This window comes from Enhydra lutris, unplaced genomic scaffold (assembly GCF_002288905.1).
Source record: "Enhydra lutris kenyoni isolate GAN:26980312 unplaced genomic scaffold, ASM228890v2 scaffoldscaffold3, whole genome shotgun sequence".
In the NCBI taxonomy this organism is placed as follows: Eukaryota; Metazoa; Chordata; class Mammalia; order Carnivora; family Mustelidae; genus Enhydra; species Enhydra lutris.
In genome coordinates, this window is record NW_019154087.1 from 30,936,110 (window position 1) to 30,956,081 (window position 19,972).

At 44.6% G+C, this 19,972-nt stretch overlaps 1 protein-coding gene across 1 annotated transcript in view; it reads left to right on the forward strand.

The window, feature by feature from the left end:
• Nucleotides 1-19,972, forward strand: part of LOC111154698 (tetraspanin 5) — a 168,980-nt gene that overhangs the window by 116,710 nt on the left and 32,298 nt on the right. The window lies entirely within an intron of this gene.

A 19,972-nucleotide genomic window follows, 5' to 3' on the forward strand; every position in this document is an offset into this window, starting at 1 on the left:
ACTCATTGCTCATATCTGGCAATTTTTTACTCTTTAGAAGTAATCGTGATCATTTTAAAAAAAAGATTTATTTATGAGAGAGAGAGAGTAAGTGAGTACATGTGAGCGCAGTGGGCAGGGACAGAAGGAGAGAGTCTCAGGCAGACCCCGCAGTGGGTGTGGAGCCCCATGCTGGGCTCGATCTCATGACTCTGAGATCACGACCTGAGCGGTCACTTAACTGACCGAGCCACCCAGGTGCCCTATAATTGTAATCTTTTTCAAATTCTAAAGTAGGTTTGCAGGAGAAGTCTTTGATGTCTTTGATCTCTGATTGCACCTGTCTTAGTTGAACGCAGAATAACTAAGTGGAGGTGGGCAGTTAAAAATATTAGCATCTTCGGATCATGTCCTCAGCCGCATTATAAGTGAGTGCTGGGATGTAAGGGAAGCACCTGCCTCCGTGTCTGTGTTCTCAGGGCACAGATGTGGGCCACATGGTAGCTACAGTGGTCAAGAGGCATCTGGGGTTTAGAGCTTGGGGTCTGGAGGATGGTTTCCTGGTTTTGCATCCTGGCTTCACCACTATCAATTTGTATGACCTTGGGTGAGTCCCTTAACCCAGCTATTTTCTCATCTACCAAATGTGGGTAAACTGCATTTTCCTCTAGGGTCACTGAAGGCTGAATGAGATGAGTGAGAAGCAATTTGCAGTGTGGTCATACTCATCCGGGAGCAGTCGCTACCGAGCTCCCATTCCCAGCAGGATGGTGGGCTGTCTGGCCCTTGTCTGTATACTTTGCCTGGTAGCTCATTGGGAGTAAGCATTGAGCAGTGATTGGATTAGTCACCGATTTAATGCATGATCTCATTTATACACAGAACCTAAGAAAAGTTGAACTCCTAAAAGCAGAGAGTAGAATGGTTGCCAGGGGCTAGAGGTATGAAGGGGATGAGGAGAATGGGGAGATGTTGTTCAAAGGGTACAAAGGTTCAGTTATGCAGGACGAATGAGTCCTGGGGATCAAATATACAGCATGGTGACTTAATAATACTTTATGGCATACTTGAAATTTGCTAAGAGTGGATCCAAAATCGTCTCAATGCACCCACAATGCTAAGCCTGCAGCGTGATGGATATATTAATTAGCTTGATCGTGGTAGTCATTTCAGTGTATGGTATATTGAAAACGTCGCTCTGTACACATTAAGTATATACAGTTTTTATCTGTTAATGATACCTCCATGAAGCTGGGAAAAATGCAGATTTCAGGGCTCCTGCAGTATGACCTCTGAAGCTATTCAGAGAGCTTTGTAGAGTTCTCATGTGATACCTCATCATGATTGGCTGACTTTGGGTTAAGTATGAAGTCTGATCATCCCAATCTGGCCTCTAGGTTTTTTGCTGTTTGGTAGCACATACTTATGTAAACAAATGTTCTCTGTGTAAACATTTATGAAAGTCAAAATACCAAAACAGATTAAATATAGAATCAGGCTGTATGCCACATCAGTGTTTGCATGGCAGCAAAAAACATCATCTGTTACATTTAATTATTGTGGTTAGTCTGAGTTTCGTTGGTTTGATCGTGTTGGTAGTTGATTTGTAAATGTCTTTGGGATTTCATACCGGTTTTCTGTTTGTGCACGTTTAAAGACTATTTTAATAACCATATGTCAACATTCAGAGTCTGCCGAGTATTTTATTTTAAAGAGGCTTCATGGATCCGTTGAGGAGCCCAGACTAGGTCGTTCAGTGTGTACAGAGAGGAATCCTGTGCTCAGCACACGTTTCTCCGTCTAAAGTTGCACTTTTACCCTCCTGGTTCCTATGAGTGTTAGGTGGTTGGGTCATTCTGGCTACGCGGAGGAGCTTCTTTGGATTTTCGTGTGCTTTTAGCAGAAAGGGAGAGAATTTCTCTCTTCCATTGCTCGCTAGTTTCTGTCTTCCATCTTCTGTTCATCAGATGCAGCCACTCGCAAGTTCTTATTTTTTTTCCTTTAAATTAGGCCCGCCATTATTCTATCTTCCCATTGTTTCTTTTTCATTTTTATATTAGGAAGTGTACTGTTGGCATGTTCTCAGCCCCTCAGGGATAATATCTGAGCTATCTGAGCTTTCTCCAGGCCTGCTTTCTCTGGGAGCTCTGGGCTCTTCACAGATCACACCATTAGTCCTCACAGTGGCTCCTGGAGGAAGTAGGATCAGACAGAGCGTCTGGGTGTGGGAACGGGAGGGCTGGAGGGGAATGTCTGAAGAAAGCAGTGGGTTATTTCTTTTATGTTAGCATTTCTGCTTTAGGCAGACTTCATCAAGTGCACCTATTTTCATTTTTTTCTTCAAAGCATTTTGCAAGTGATAACAGTCATTAACTTCATTGCTACAGAATGAAGTAAAAGGGATACTAATATAGCTGTTGAGAAATAAGAACCTTCACTCAAAGCTTTTTGGGATCATTAAGAAAGAGCAGTTTTAACTGTTGGTTCTGGTGTGATTTTTGCCTGGGACTTGGAGTGCCTTTAAATTGCTCTTAAATTCTGAAACTTAGTGATCAAAAGAAACCCCTCTAATAATGAAGTTGTCTAGAGTCTCTTCAGTTTAGCTATCTGAAGGTGCAAGATTAATATTCCTAAAGCTCAGCTCTGATCGTTTCAAAATTTTGTTTTGTTTCTTTTTAAACATTATGAGCTTTGAAGTCAAGAGACCTGGCTTCATTTTATGGGCCAGTTATATAATCTGTCTGATTCTCACTTCCTCCTCTCTAGTGGAAATAATAATCCCCACTTCAAAGGGTGGTTGTTACAATTAAGTGAGATCATGTGTGGGATGCTAAGCACAGTAGGTGTCAATAAAACTAAAAATAAAAAAGTCAGAAGCTGAAAACTTGTAAGGACCTCTGTCTCTACTGTATAAAATCCAGAATTTTAATTTTTTTGTAAAATTGTGAGTAGACTCCACACCCAGCATGGTGCTTGAACTCACGATCCCGAGATCAAGAGTTGCATGCTTTTACTGACTGAGCCAACCAGATACTCCCAAATCCAGATTCTTGGATACCTCCTTCTAGACCCTCCATGGTCTGGGCTGAAATAACCTAATAACTGAATTGTTCCTTTCCAGACAAATAGACAACTTAACTCTTTCTTTTCCATAAAATCAATGGTTTTCAAATGTTTTGACCAAGACCCTCAGTATGACATACTTTTAACTTTATTTTTAAAAGATTTTAATTATCAGAGCGAGAGCATAAGCAGGGGGAGAGGCAGGCCAAGGGAGAAGCAGACTCCCCGCTGAGCAGGGAGGCTGACGCAGGGCTGGGTCCCAGGACTCTGAGATCATGATCTGAGCCGAAGGCTGACACTTAACTGAGCCACCCAGGCACGGGGACATATATTTTACATACAAGATGAGTTTCATGAAGCAGTCCTTCATCTTACCTCATGAAATACATCCTCTTCTGTTTCACTGAAGAAGGAAATTCTGGTCTTGACCCATTAAACTGCTATCAGCAGGTTTTCAGATCTGGTTGAAAGACACTAATCTAGAAAGGCTCTTCCCCTCCATTTCTTGAAATTCTATCCTTCCCTCGAGACCTATACCCTCCTGTGAAATCTTCCCTCATCTTGGCATCCTGTGACCTTCTCTGAACTAATAAGCATTTTTCTGTCTCATTGATGGCATTTACGGCAAATTGGCTTTTATGTTAATTATTGATTTATAACTTATTTCTGTGACTAGATGGCAAGTGCCATTGGGCTTGGTCCCTGTGGTCATTTATCAGCCTGTGCAGGTGGGGGAGGGGGTCTTTCCCCCTTCCCCCCACTGAAGCCCTCTGAGGGGTTTGTTAAGAAATCATGTAGTGTCTTGGCTGCTACGCTCCCCTTACACTGACCTTTGAAAGCCATAAAATCAGCGGTGATGTGGAGGGGTGATGTTGGGGGTGGGGAGCTTCTTGCCATGACTGCTGCCTAGATTGGCCATTTCATCGGTTGGGCTGCCTCGGATTCCTTGTGTATGTGGAAAAGAGCGCTATCAGGTTGGGGTTGTGATTCCAGCTTCTAAATAGAGTCTCCATTTCCCTTTTCCTGACATGACTGGATCTCAGAGCCTTCTTTCAGCTCCAGTGGTATGTGAGCCAAGACGAGCAACCGCCGCCTTCCTGCCGAAGCACAGCCTGGATCTGGAACCCTTGAGCTTTTGCACCGTGGAACCCAGGATGATTTTAGCCCAGGAGACCTCGATTTTATCCTACCAGACAGTTGGAGATGAGCTTCCGTGTGTGTTTGCTGCTCTGTAGACCCTGGGTGTGAGGGGGAATTGTACACGGTATTGCTCCTGCGGAGCCTTTCTTCTTCAAGGAAAAAAAAATGCTACATAGGCCAAGAGAGAATGTTGGTATCTTAACTAAACCCCCTCTCTCACACCCAAAGCCCAGTTTGGAGATCCTGACTAATGATGGGATTTAGAGACATGCAGGACCCATTTTATGTTTACACAAATTATTTATCCAAAAGTCGATCTCTTTAAAGGAACAGATTCGATTTAAGAAAGTTATTTCTTTCTCTTTTAAATCTTATTTTGGAAGCTTGACTGAAATAGTAAAGATACCAAAGAACTATCTTTGCAGTAATGTAAATGAACAAATCTAGACACAGCAACGTCAGTCTTGGGACAATACATGGATAAAATACATTCCAGACTTAAAAACAAATTACTCATCACTGCTTGCTTCATTAGATGTTAAGGAAACACACTGATGACGGCATAATAAAATCCAGTTAAAGTTACTGATGCACGGTCTTTATAATGACTTTCTTTTTAAAGAGACTGATGGACCTTTGGGTTTCTATAGAAAATCTGTTCATGCATAGGCAGTTTTTTTCTCTTTTGAGCATCAAACACTTCTGGGGACTTATGAAGTTAGTTCAGCTTAATTCGGTGCTCAGAGAATTTGCAGACATGCTTCCTTATTTAGGTTCTCTCCCATCCAGTCTGCTATTTCGCAGAGCTCAAATGTATGTCCAAGGAAGCAGGATTTTTCTTAAAGGAGATTTGGAGAAAAACTTCCTTCAGTATTTAAAGTGCTTCACAGAGTCATGTTCACGTGGAAGTCCATTCTGAGAGGAGGAAGTTAAAATCAGGTGGCTGATTTTGTGTGGCTGGCTGAACGCCCATCTGATAGGATTGGCATGGAGCACTAATTAATCACCCAGGGTCTCCTCATTCACTAATCACATGGCATGAAACTTCCCTGCTGGCTGAGGCTCAAGGGCAAACCGTGGGCTTCCAGCCAGCTGATTTTCCATAAGCATTATGGTACCTCTAAATTAATGTGAACCTCATATATGTTGCCAGTGGTTTACTTTCCTGTGGTGACCCTCTCTGGTGAAACAGCTTCACTGAAATCTCATATGGAGAATGAAAAGAAGTTCCTTCCAAAGTTGGGTGGGGGGAGGGTGATTTAGAATCCTCTTCATAATCTTTCTTCCCATACTGTTTTGGTTCTGATAAAAATCTGCGCGATGAATTGAATAATGCACAGATGATATGGTAATTACCTTTTGTTGTCTGAAGAGCAAGCCTATAGGATGCTTAAAGACTTTTTCCTGACATTTGTTATTGCAGTAATAGTGTGTTTATTGAGCGCATGCTGTGTACAAAACACAGGCCTTAATTCATTAGTTCTCACGTCCCTCCTGTGCGGATGCTGTTACTGCCTCCATTTACAGGTAAGAAAATTGAGAGCCTGTCAGCCTGTCTAGGGTCACATCTGATACATGCTGCAGCCCAGAGTTGAACCGTGGTTTGTGGCCACAGGCCGTGCTCCTTTACTGTATTTCAGTGCCTTTATACTCTCCCTTTTAGCTTGATATCAGTGGCCCTGGTCTTTAAAGATACCATTCCTGTATTTTTAAAATCCTGTACTGGATTTTTACACTCATCTGAATTAATCATTTTAGAAGCACGTTGATCTTGAGGACGTTGTTTTATGCCTTCAGATCATTTTAATATGCACCTTTGTTCAGAGAACAGAAAGTGGTGGGGATCTTCAAACCAGAGGAGATAGGCGCAGCTTATTCATAAATCACTCACGCTGTTGTTCATCTTGAGACGCTTCCAGACAATTGTAATAGAAGAGGAAAATTCCAGAGAGCACATACATGGGTCACTTCCAAGGCAGTGCCTGTCAAGAACCCGCCTTCGGTCCTGAAGCTGTGAATGGTTTGGCTGCCGCCTGTCTTGTATGTAAATTAATTTCCAAGAGTTTGTGTAATAAACTCTTACATAAAAGAGTGATTTGTTAAAACCCATTTCCCTTGTTAAAAATACCTAACTAGGGAGAACAGGTTGATATTTAGGGGTTTATATGAGTTCTGTGTTAAGCCAATACTTTTCTTCTTAGTATGCAGTGCTGATGTTCTCAGTTGAAAAGAATCCATTCCGTTTCTTTTTATAGTGTCATGAAAAGTTGGAAAGAGGAAAAACTGAGCTGAACATACAGAAATGGTGCCTTCAGTCTGCCCTTTTGTTTTCAGGCATTCCCCCCTCCCCATCTTTTGTGAGTCATTGAGCCAGTAAGACTGATCAAAGATGCCTCCGTGTATAGAACATTTATATGTGGAGGTTTATTTGTCATCCACAACAAAGGACTAATTGCCTCTAGGCCTTCTTTTCACATGATAATCAATGGATTTGGATCTCCTGGGTGTGCTCCATGTATCCCGCATCCATCTCTCAAGATGTTTTAGGTTTTGATTGAATATAAAGCATCAAAAAGATGACATCAACCCAGTAAAAATATTAAGGGGATTTTAAGCACGACTGTGGAGATGTAAAAATGTTCTTGCTCGATTTGGTCAGAATTGCGACTTTTCTGATAGCTATTCAGAAGGCCACATGACATTTCTAGGATGAAGCATGTTTCTCAAATTTTAGCATTTCAAAAGGGCCACTGGGAGAAAATTCAGTTTTCATTTTAACATGAACTTGAGGTCCTCAAAGATTATTTCTTAGATGCCTGTGTTACAAATGTTATCAATAAGATTTTAAGGAAACATTCTGAATTCTAACGAGGAGTTGTGTACTCTGAATACGGTCTCTTCTAGTGACTTTGCCTAAATGGGGAGAGAGAGAGAGAGAGAGAGTGTGTGTATATGTGTGTGTGTGTGTGTGTGTGCGTGTGCGTGCGCTCGTGCTTCCGCACACCCTGGGGACAGACAGGTTAGGCACTATTATTCTGCTTAGTCTATATAATGTCATAAGAACTGCAGTCACGTTCTCCGGGTGTTCTTTAACACGTATTTCCAATAAGGTTCAGTATTAACCAAAATTTACCTGAAATATGCAGTTATTTCTTAGGAGTGCAATAATTATAGTCAAATGGGAATACTTAAATGAAAGAATTCTGCATTGACTAAAGACATCTGTTTAGTAACAGTCACTTTTCCCCCAGAAAATGAATAGACGTCATTATGTTTCTTAGAAAAGAAAGTGGATTATATTGGCAAGACAGAAGAAAATACAAAATTTTAAAACCTATAGATAACGTGGACACAGAGAGTATTTTGCATTAAGTTAAGTAGGAGAAAAAAAAAGTATCCTCACCTCTGCCTTCTCGGAGCTGACTTCCAGTAGGGCAGAGCAGAGCAAGACATGGTGCTAGAGACCAGTCTGTTGGGTGAGAGGGAAACACCAGCTCCTCTTCTGTAAAACAAGAACACCGAATGTCAAGAACTGTGAGAGGTCTGAGATTTTGTCCTACCTGCCAGCTAACATGTTACCTTACCCCACTGTCATGGCTGCTGACAGAGGCACCAGACTCCAGAGTCCGAGACCTAGGACATTATCAATCACACCTTATTCATAGCCAGAGTAGCAATATTTTTCATACTCTTTTCCTGAGCTCCAGTTTCCAGAGGGTGATGCGGAGAAGGCCAGTTGATCACTCTATACAGAACGAGCCGTGTTACAGGTCCCGAATTTAGGGAACCCAAAACTTTTATACTTGGCGGTAAGCCTGCCTGATCCTTTGCAGGATCTCTGTAAGGACACACGGTCTGTCTTCCAAGGCTGTCTGCTGTACAAAGTTCCTCGAAGGCAGACTGAAACCGACTCACTTGTAATTCCAATCAGTTCCTCCCCCGTAAGAAGAGCAAAGACTTGAGGAAATGAGCTCCCAACACAAAATACTCTGGTATTTTCCATGAACGATTAGTGTGCACGGATTCTTAAGGGCTGTGTGTGGGCCAGATGACATGGCCAGAGGCTACAGTGTGCAACTCACCCTGTTGTTTTAACAGGTGGATAAAATGTGATATTTTAATCACATCAAGTATCTACATAGCCTAGCCTTTTCAAAATGTCTTCCTTTGTATTGGATCACCACAGTCCTGGGGAGCTGGGGCAGAGAGTAGTCTTCTCACTTTACGCTCCAGGAAACTGTTGTTCGGTTACTTGGCCAGATTCACACAGCTAGTTAACATCGTGGTTGGCACTCCTCACACCCAGTCTGTTGGTCTTGGAAGCACATTGCATAACTGTTTCCCTTTGGACTCCTATGCAAGGTGAAGGATGTTACCGGCTGCTATAGAGGTGACCCCAGGCCAGTCCCAAATTCCTTTTTTGGTCGGTGCCGTACCTCCTAACCAATCTTGGGTCTTGCCCAGCCACACCAGGCACTGGGATTGTCTGGTGATGGTGCCAGTGGTGTCCAGAGTCAGGAAACTAGTTTGAAAGAAGGGAAGTTACTTTCTGTAATGTTTTCTTGTTGTTCTAAGTTTCATTTTCCATTTGAATGAACATGAGCAGTCTCTGCTGTTTTGGCCCCTTTCTCTGCCAGACTTCACATATAAGTAGAGGTGATGGATTTTCCTTCTGTGGGCTTTGGTGACACCTCCCTTTTGTAATTCTCACCACCCCTCTCTCTCCTCCTTTGCAGTCTCTCCTTCAAGTTCCCTTCTGTGTACCTCCCCACAAATCTCAGTGTTCTCTAGGACAATATGTTGGCTGTCTTCTGCACAAAGTCTTTATGTGACCTCAGCAATAACCACAAGAACATTTAGCGAGCATGTTTTGTGTGCTAGGCACTTTGCACAGCACCTTGGGTGCGTATCTCATTCTGTCTTCCCAATGACCCAACAGATGGATACTGTGAATCTCTGGATTTTATAGAGGAAGAAACAGAACTGAGAGGTTCGTCGTCCAAATCTAACCTAAGTTTGCCTCGGGAACGACCTTGCTGACCAGCCTCTCGGTCCTCACGTGTCTGTGCCTGGACATTTTCACTTGAGTGCTTGAAAGTGAGCTCTAACATTGGTCTTGCTCCCTTACCAGTATTCCTAACTCCAGACTTGATGCTGCGGCCTATCCAGTTGCTTAAAGTGAAGAACCTGGACATTTTCTTAGATTCTCTTCTCTTCCCTGCCTCCCGCAAACAGTTCCCTAATTCATTTGACAGACATTTAAGATTTGCTGTGAAGCACACATTGTGCTAAGTTTGGGGGGGTGCAGAATGAACTAAACAGATAAAACCCCCTGCTCCCATGAGGCTTGTTTTCATGGAAATGAATATCTCCCTTTTCTACATCTGGACATTGAGCACTAGGGAGGGTAAGTGACTTGCCCGGGGTCACATGTTTAGGTTTCAAACCCAGGCATTCTGATTCAAGGAACCACATGGTCTTAGCCTTAACACTGTAAGCTTGCTGTCACGATGTCCCATAGGGTCTTCCCCTTAATCTCTTCTGTCTTCATCTTCTTGCCACTGCCACTGCCTTTGGGGCTGGTGTCCTCATTACTAAGATTACTGCAGTAACCTCCCACCTCGAGTCACTCATTGGCTGCAGTCTTACCTCCCTTTGGCTCATTCTCCATGGTGTACTGGAATGATTTTTCTAAAATGCAGTCTGATCCTGTCACCGTTTTCACTAAAACCCTTGGTTGGCTTCACCTAGCTTGGTGGTGCCTTGGTTTCCCCAAGACACAAATACCTGCACGGACTAGGCACCTGCTTAGCAACCTCTAGCCCAGAGGTTCTCAGACTTTACCATGTGTCACCGTTACCTGGAGGGCTTGTTAGAACGGGCTTACTGGGCTGCACCCCCAGAGTTCCTGATGTGGTAGGTCTGGGGCCACCCGAGAATTGCATTTCTAGCAAGTTCCTGGGTGATGCTGGAGTGGGACCCACACGTGGAGGAGCACTGCTTGCCAGGGCCCGAGCTGATGATCTCTGCTCCAGCTCCAGAAGCACTTGCCCGCTCTGAGGGACATGCTCTTTCCGGCTCCGAACCGTCTGCTGGAGGTGGTCTTCCTGTCTCCTTTCCTCTAGAACACGGTTCAAGTGTCCCTTCCTGGGAAGCTTCCTCTGACCCCTGGGGATCCCCTGGCTGCCCCTGTGTTTCTATGGCAGTGTGTGTCTGGGAAGGCTCCACTCCCTGAGCCTACTGTGGTTTCCCTTGTTTGTTTCCTACCCACTCTGCCCACCCCACCTCCCCTGCCGGTTAGCTCCTTGGGAAAGAAGATCATCAGTTACATTTTTCACCTTTCTATCCCCTGCATCTACCAGAGTGCCCAGTGCATATTGGAGAGACTTAGCAAATGAATTGAATCATGTAATCCTACTTGTGCTTTAAAAAAGAGTAATCCTGTTTCAAGTTTCATTTGCCTTAACCTTTAAATCTTGCCCGAGATGTTTTCTAAAACCTGAAGATGTCTCAGCACTACACAGTACACATCTGAGAGTCTTAGACGTTGAAGGCTGCCATTAGCTGGAGCCCCCAGCTTGGCTATTCTCATACAACAGCAGAAACTCATTCCCGCCAAGGCTGATGTTTGTCTGTAGATAACGTAACTTCTCATGCCTGTGGTTTGAAATACTTGAGTTATCCCTCCGTTCTCCTCAGCCCTTAGAACCTCTGTCTGGTCTGTTCTTAGCCTTGGCTTGATCTAATCAGGGGGTTACAGATGGAAGAGCCCAGGCAATGTAAGCCTTGCTTTTGCCGAGGCAAAGATTAGTGGGCTGTAATTCGCAGCTTCCCTCTTTCCATCCAGACTTGCATGCTTAATCCCTCACGTTCCTTTCTCTGTGCCTGCATTGCCTGCGGAATTTCCAAGAAGAGTATAGGTTTTATTGCCCGCAGAGCCCTCCCCTTTTCTCTCCCTTCCCAGCTCACGTTACTAGTTCTTGCCAGGAAGCGAAGTTCCAGTCTTGAACAAAGGAATTTCCGAGCAAGATTGCACCTGAGTTGCAGACATGTCTTCAAGGGGGCGCTTTGGCCTTCTCTTGGTGTGGTACAAGGTCAGAGGCAGAGAGCCCTTGTGCCCTTTCTGGGAAACCGGGAGGCGCGAACATAGGAACCATGCAAGAGGCTCCTCCTTGCTCCCTCTTACCCTTCCTCCAGGCTCTTGCTTTGGGAACCATTTCTTGGGCTCTGACTGTCCTGCTTCCAGAACTCAACAAGCAAGCAGAGGGCAGCTCGCTCTTTTCTTTCATGGAGTCATGCGGCTGAATGATGTATTCCTTCTTCCACCGGTGACCACAGCTTTACTGAGTAGTTCAGAACCACTGGAGATCCTAGTGGGTTATTTGGAAAGGAGCACCAACCACCCTCTGCCACGTCTTCATTAGTCCCCAGAGCACCGTTGTGCTCATGCCCGTTCTGCACACTTTACTGTTAACACGAACTAAGCCCGAAGGAAATTAATACGGTCTCTTATTTATTGTCTTAGGACTCTCTTGGTTGTAAGTAACAGAAAACCCCCAAAGTAGCTTCAGCTAAGATGGGAGTGGGGGAGGCGTATCCTAAGGACCCAGGGCACTGCTTGGAACCCAGGATCGGGAAATGCAGCCTTGGATCCTGGGGATAAGGAGCAGGATTGGAAGTTGCTCTTGGCATCTCTCCTACTTTCTCCATCAGGTGCTTTCTTCACTGCACCCTGATCTGTTCTAGCATCAGGGAGACCGGGGCTAGCAAAAATCACTGTGTCCAGTACCTGATTCCTGGGGAAGAGAGACTCCTGTCTCAGCCTAGTATTTGCTGGAACAACTCTTCCTGAGCCACATGTCCCTCCTTGGTCAACTCATCAGTCTAGAGAGGGGAGTAGGGAGTGGCTCTCCTTCACAAACAGGGATGCAGGGGCCCATCCTTGTGGGTGGGGGGCCGGTTTTCAAAAAGGAAGGGTGTAGATTGAGAAGCTACCCCAACCTCAGTTTGGTTATAATTTATATCCCACGTTCTTGCAGAAGAATTCTCTTTTTATAAGAGGGCGTAATGAAACCAAAACGCATTTACAAAGGAGATAACACAAAAACAAGGAGGGCTAAAGTTAGGGAGAGGGACGATGCATCAGGAAGCCCCAGTGGGAAGAAACTTACTTTAACGTGGGATTTCAAAATTAGTAGGTATTTAAAATCTGGGTCCGTGCATACCCCAAATTCCTGAGTCAGATTGGTAAGATAAATAGAAAAGATCTTAAATTAAACATGATCTCAGTATTCTGACTAGAGTTTATTAGTTTCTTTTAAATGCACAGGCATGCCTGTATACACTGTTCTGGGAGGGATCCCCCAGCCGAGATCAGGGGAAGGAGATGATTAATCGGAGGGCAGTGCTTCCGCCCCCTCGACTGGGCCCAGGTGCTCTGGGTCACACAGCCTGAGTCACTTCTGCAGTCTGAGCCCAGATTGTGTCACCCCTTCACGATCCCCCCGGGTGGGTGAATGTCAGCAAGGGTCCAAGTGGCAGGGGGTGCAGAAGTTCATAAGAGAGAGGCTTTGGATCACTGTGAATGAGAGGTTTTCTCCTACTTAGAGGAGGCAGGCGGAGAAGCGCGTGAGGAAGGGGAGGCGCTAATATGCACAGAGTACTGACGCATCGGGGGCGTCACAGGCTCCTGGCATGCCACCCAGTCGCACATGATCACATGGACCCCGACAGTCATTTGGTGCGTTTCCTTAGGTGCCCTTGTTGTCTCCATGGGGCTCTAGGAAGTCAGGAACCCTTCCAGTGCTGCTTTATCTCCCAGAAGAGATCCCAGTCGTCACTGGGGCTTCAGAGCCTCACCCCATCTGACTCCTGTTGCGTCTGCCACGGGGCCCTGCCGGGCTGCTTCTTTGCGGCATCCCCCACCCCCCGCCCCGTATCTACCAGTCCACTCCCCATCTTCGTGTTTTTTCCTTATGCCTAGCTTGCTTCATGGAGGTTTGCCTTGGCTGCTACATTTTAATATTGAAGCCGCTCCTTCCACCTTGAGGCACATTCAGTCCCTTTGTGCTGCTCTCCCTTTCCCACCGTGCTTCTTACCTTTTCAAATTCTGTATAATCTACTCATTGCTGTTTTTTTGTATCGCCTTTCCCTCCCAGTCCAGCCCAGCTAGAACGTCCGCCCCATAAGAGCAGGCACTTTGGTCTGTTTTGTTTCCTGATTTATCCCAACACCCCCACCCACCCCCCCACCCTCCCCCCGAGCGCTGCCTGGCTCATAGGAGAGGCTCAGATATGTGTTAATGAACGACGAGCCTCTCCCGAGATCACACAGGCTTGGAGCCCTGGCAGCCGGGCTCAGCGGGCGATGTGTGTTCAGGTGTTCAGACCACATGGAGGCTGTGGGAGCCGAGTGACGTGAGAGGGTGACCCCGCCTCAGATGGGGAATGTCCTGTTTACAGGTTTGAGCTTTATCGGTCATGCCATCTTGTCATGAGGATTCCGGACAGTTTGAGTGCACCAGCTGGGACCCAGTGGCAAAATTGGGATTGACTTTCTGGGTATTGAATTTTCTGCCAGCCCAGGCTGACTCCTCTGACAAAGCAGGAATTATGCCCAGAGGCTTTTTATTCCTAATATCAACCCTTGCCCTAGAAAGACACCCCTAGAAAGACACGGTGTCTTTCTAGGGCACAAATATTTGGCACACTTGTGTGGACTGTTCGTCCCCCCCACCCCTGCCTGCCGCCACCTCGTCCCTGTGAGAACTGAAGTGTTGGTCACACAAAAGTGTCAGCAAACATCTAGTGAAAAAAATACCTGTGTTGTAGTTTAAGGAAAATACTTTTTTTTTTTTTCCTAAAGATACTCTTTCCTCTCTTCTGTGCCAAATGTTTTCAATGAATCTCTCCTGTTTATTCAGGCAGAGCTTAAAGTTTTTTTTTTTTTTTTTTTTAACTTGATCAGAATGTCGAAGGAAGAAGAGTTCCTTCCATTGTTATTTTGGATAATATTTCTGAGGCTCTAATTTAGGTGAACAGATTGACCTGATCTTGATTTTCCTCTGTCGTGTTTACCTTGCTGCATTGTTATTTTGAGTCTGTTCACGGGATGCTGGGCAGATGCCATTGACGTAATTGCTGTTTTTTTAAGCAAAGAGGATTGAAAATGTCTATTTCAGAGTTGCCTGTGACCTTTAATGTACACCTGTACATAACTGCTTCCTTTTACGAATAAAAGTGGGGAGAGGTAGATGTGCATATAGACTTTAAATAACTTATTTTTTTAAGTATACAAGCTGAAATATGCTCCTTTAAAAGAGAATTCAGATAGCAGGCAAAATACAGTAAAAGAAAGCTGTCCTCCAGAAATGCCACTAGATCTTAGGCTAGTTAAGAAATTGGCACCTGGGATTTATTTCTGTCAAGACATAAGATGGATATTGAAGGGCTGCTGTCTCCATGTGGAAGACACCAAAAACAGGAATTAACTCTAACACCTCCCTCTCACTCCTTCACCCTTGCTTCCACTTCACCATATCAAGCCATTACTGGAAATGTCAGTTTTACTTCCAAATAGTCTCAATTCCATCTTTTTCTTCACATTTCCATCCTGGATACAGTCAGGTATTGTCTGGGTGATTAAAGCTGCCTCCCTCCAGTCCCTGTGTGTCCATTTTGGACTCTCTCATCTTTTCTGCAGCCCAAATCTGATAAAGGCCTGTGTCCTTACCCCATCCCAGTCCACTACACACAGATAGCATTTAGAAGGCTTCCTGTCACTCTTAGCATAATGACTGAACTCCTTAATGTGCCTTATGGGGCCCTGCATGACATGGTCCATACTCATGTCACTAATGAGAAACCCGCCACTTTCCCCCCATTCTTCACACACCAGTCACACCAATCACCTTTTAGACCTTTTTACTTGCTATGTTCCTCTCACCATGGGGCCTTTGCACATTCTCTTCTGACTTTCTGAAATACTCTTCATGTATTCATGCCAAGTCATATTCTCATCTTTCAGACCCCAGTTCCTACCTCCCTGACATAGGGAAACCCTCCTGGACTGCGCTCTGGGTCAGGTCTTCCTCTTTTGTCTGTATTGACCTTAGTTTCTTCTCCTTAATAGCTCCATCCAGAGCAGTTTTGTCTTTTATGCTTTATTTGCTTAAAATCTCTCTCTCACTGGACTGTATGCTCACTGGGGACAAGGATTGTATCTGTATTTATCACAAGAGAAAAGTAGTACCTAGCACCAAGTAAGAACTCAAAATATGCAAAGTGGTATGTGGATGGATGAGTGGCTTAAGTTGTCTGTTGTACTAATTAGAATGGACACTGTTCTACTTCCAAGGTGTTGGAGGCTCAGCTCGGACTGAAGCAACAGATAGAAAAAGAGATCTTCTGTTCACAGTCCCCAAAATGGGGCAGATGTGTCCCTCTTGGCGGAGAAGCCCAGTTGGCCCTGCTCACATCCTGGGGCCATTTTCCTTTCTAGCTTTTCCTGAGTGTCCTCTCTGCTGGCTTTTGTTCTGGTGCACCCAGCAGGCTTCTGTCAGTGTGCCCCTCTGTGTCCGTTTCGGGCTATTCTCCATTCCAGTCCATTTTCCACTCTAGTTAGGAATACAGCCCTTTGCCTTGAATGCCTGGAAACTAAAGGGGGTGATTTTGAGTCTTAGGACAAGAGTCTTAGGAAAGTACTAAAACAGTTTTGAGTTTGGGCTGAGGACTCAGATCTCCTGAGCAACACAACTTAAAGTTCCTGAGATAAAGTTTCCTTATCTATAAAATGGGGATAATATTAATTAACTTTAGTAATATATTCTATTTTATTCGAAATAGCCAAAGTTTACAATTTCAACATATAATCAGTAATAAAATAACTACTGAGGATTTTCCATTCTTTTAGTTTAAATTAAGTTTTTAAAATCCAATATAGGACACCTGGGTGGCTCAGATGGTTAACCGTCAGCCTTCGGCTCAGGTCATGATCCCAGGGTCCTGGGATTAAGTCCCTCATCAGGCTCCCTACTCAGCGGGGAGCCTGCTTCTCCCTCTGTCTCTTATGAATAAATAAATAAAATCTTTTCTTAAAAATATAAAATAAAACCCAATGTATGTCTTACACATATTAGCACATTTTGATGTGCACTGCCATGCTTGGAATGCTTGGTAGCTAGCGGCTCCTGTATTAGGCAGTGCTATCTTAGTGAATTCGTATAAGATACAGTGCTTAGTTCCTACTTAGCATTGAACAGATGTTGGCAAAATTATTGTTACTCATTTAAAACATCAAAAATTGGGTGGTCATATATTAGTACTGCATGTTTGCATATACGCCACATGGGGAGAGGCCTCAGATCTGCTGTGGTTTTTTACACCCCCCCCCCCCCCCTTTTTCAAAGGAATGATGAGTTGACTTTAAGAAATGTTCTTCCCCATTGCCTGGAAGTTGGCCTCAAGGTATCAGAATGAGGTCAGTTTGGTGGTTTACGGTCAACTTTTCTTCTAGAGGTGGGAAAGGGGAAATTCAGCGAGCCTCCAGTGCTGCGTGCCTGTCTCTGTTTTTTGGCTCTTTTCTGTTTAATTACTTGAAGCTGGAACTACTCAATTTTAAAACAAAACATATGGGCTGAGAGTAATTGGGAGGACATTTGCTAGTGATGTAGCAGCAAAGGTATGCAGTTGAGGCCCCGGCCCCGGGCTGCTTGCTTAGGTATCGAGTGCTTTCCTTCACTTCACTGTGTTTTGTCTTCAAATTCTTAAACCTTGTTTGGAGAGTCACAGTTAAAGCAGGAAGTCTTAGAGCAAGATTGTAGAGGAAATTGTCCGTTGAGTCTTCTTTAAATTCTGATTCTTTCCCCCTCTCCTCTTGGTGGAAAATCACGGGTTTCCAGTCTGTTTATATGATTTGTGAAGGAAAAGGGGTTTTCCAAGTGCCCAGAAGAGAGGAGAGCTTCATACAAAGAGGACAAAGTTGGCTCACTGTTGAATTTCTCTGTTCTTCTAGGTTACTCTGTGTCTGACCTGCACAGGGGAATTTCTGTTCTACAACCAGTCCTTGTGTGAAGGCAAGGTTCTCATTGTCTTACCTCTTCAAGTCCACTTTGCCTGCTGGGGGGAGGAATATACGATGTCCTCGTCCTATCATGTGTAATTCTAATCTAAATGCCTCTACTTTCTACCCCATGGGGGCAAATGGGAAATTTGGGGGACTGGTAAGAATGCATAGTTTGATGTCAGTCTCCTCTTGGTTCCCATCTCTGCTGCATCATTCAGTAGTGATTGAAACCCTGTAAGCGTCATTCTTCCCTTTCTTAAAATGGGGTTAATGACAGTGCCTATTCCCCAATAAAATTGTGGTAAAGCTTAAAAGAGACAGTGCAAACAAAGCACTAATGGGCACAGTGCCTGTCCAGTAATAAGAAATAAATGTTAGTGATTAGACAGGAGCCTTCCATGGGAACCTGTCCCCCCGGGAGGAACAGAGCTGACTGAGATGACGGTGTTGGAGTACTGCATCAGGGAAGGTGGTTGACTAGTGTCCGTGAAGAGCTTCTGTTTTGAGAAGGCGAGGCTTTTCACTGGGATGAGTTTCACATCAGTAGGTGTGAAGTCAAGCACTCTGTGATTTCGAGCTCTGATGGGATGCTTTGTCTGCCCTTCTGGCTTGTTACCGTATCGAGCCTAGGACCTCTACATATGAAAGTAACACGCTGAATTGCTCTGCTTTTGTACTAGAGTCCCAAGTATCTTGGAGTCATTTGGGGGGACTGGTGCATTTGTCGTTTTCCATCAGAAACATAAAGGGACACTTTGACTGGGGCCGTAGAGGGACCAACCATAGTTTTCTGTCAGGACATTCACAAGAACTCTTTCTAAACCCTTTCCAAACCTCTGAGAGCAAGAGCAGGAAGAAAGGGGTCTTCTGTTTTTGTCAAATCAAGGGCGTGCTGCAGCTTCTTTATCTAGGGGTTCCGAAGGTGTTGGATGTGGTTCACTAGAGTCTGATAATTGGCAGGAGATTCAGGAAATTCTGCCTCTAAAAACACAACCAGATTTCCAGGGCAGTCAGCCTTCTCTCTTTTTTTGTTTTGTTTTGTTTTGTTTTCCCCAGTCCCACCTTTCCCCTCTGCTCTTGGTGTCTGCCCCCCCCCCTTGGATTGATGAGCTGATGCGCACAACATGTCAGCTCCCCCTGCTGCGAATGAAGACCTCTCCAAGTGGACAGCTCTCAGATTTCCCCAGAACGGCAAAGAAGAACCACCCGCACTCCCGTCTTCTCTGTGCGGCCCTCTCAGTGCACAGCTTCCCTGACATTTAACTTAATCAAGATGTTAGTAAAATAAACAGGGTGCGCTGCTGCCGTCAGATTGAAACTGCTCGTTAACCTGCCCGCTCTCCTTTCACTTCAGTGTTTGGGAAGGAAATTCCGAGTTCCTCTTGGTAATGAGGATGAGGAATAAGATGTGTCCTTGCTCATGGCCAATTACACCCGGTCCTGACCACTGGGCTCTGAGGGGGGTGGACAGCCCTGTACAATGTGTCATCAAAGATAGGACACCCTGATTACAAGACCTGCTATTATTTTAGGTAAAGACAAGGGGAAAAGACTGAGATACCATTGATTTTAAGACCTGTCCTGATTTCAGACGTGTTAAAACATGTACGGAAATGTGTATCCTGAGCAGATAGAATACAGTGACAACTAAGTACAGTAGGGAGTCCCCCTGGGTACTGCTTGCTTGCCCCCCCCGCCACAAGCACAGCTCAGGGGCAGCACTGTGGGGTTGTGGTTGGAAAGAGGAGACAGCTCCGTGGTGGGTGCCCCTTTATCTCACTGCAGTGTTCGTGTGCTCCTGGGTCTACACGAAGTTACAGCACTGAGGGGAGACCAGGCCGAGCTGTAGAAGCCCTTCTCAAGGACGATAGAAGTCATTTAAGTTTCTGAAAAATGGAAGAATCCAGGACTTTTCTTTGGGTCATGTTGGACTTTGTAAGATTCATGTTACGTTTGGAAGAAGTTGTAAAGAGTGTGGTGCTCTGCCTGCCTTCTTCCTGGCCCATTCCCAGCGGTATGATGGTGTAGAGAGGATCACCGGCTTTTTTCTGTTCGTGTCCCTCATACTCTCTTTTCTAGTGAACTCCAGGCTTGGATTTATAGGGGCAGGAACTATGCCCTCTCCTACACTGAAAGGCAGCCTTAGACATTATTAATAACTTCAGTTTTACTCAAGGTTCTACCTAATTATTATCCTTCATAATATCAGTGACTTGGAAGCACCTGCATATTCCAACCCTTCTTTTTAAATAAATTTTTTTTTGTTTTTCTAGCTTTATTGAGATAGAATTGACAGATAAGATTATAAGATATTTAAAGAGTACATTGTGGTGATTCGATATGTATATATGTTGTGAAGGGGTTCCCCACCCTTGAGGTAACACATCCATGACCTTACGGTTACCTTTCAGTGTGTGACATCATTTCCGTTCCTTTAGAGGAAGTTAGTTTTACAAGACAGTGTTACCAACTGTAGTCATGGTGTTTACATTACATCCTCCGACCTTATTCATCTTATAACTTGTACCCTTTTGCTAACCTTTCAGTATTTCCCTCCTGCCCCTGGCAACCACGTTTTTACTTTGTTTCTATGAGTTCGATTTATTTATTTAGATTCCACATGTAAATGATACCATGTGGTATGTATCTCCTCTGTCTGGCTTATTTTACTTTGCATAAAGCCCTCCGGGTTCATCTGTGTTGTTGCAAATGACAGGATTTCCTTCT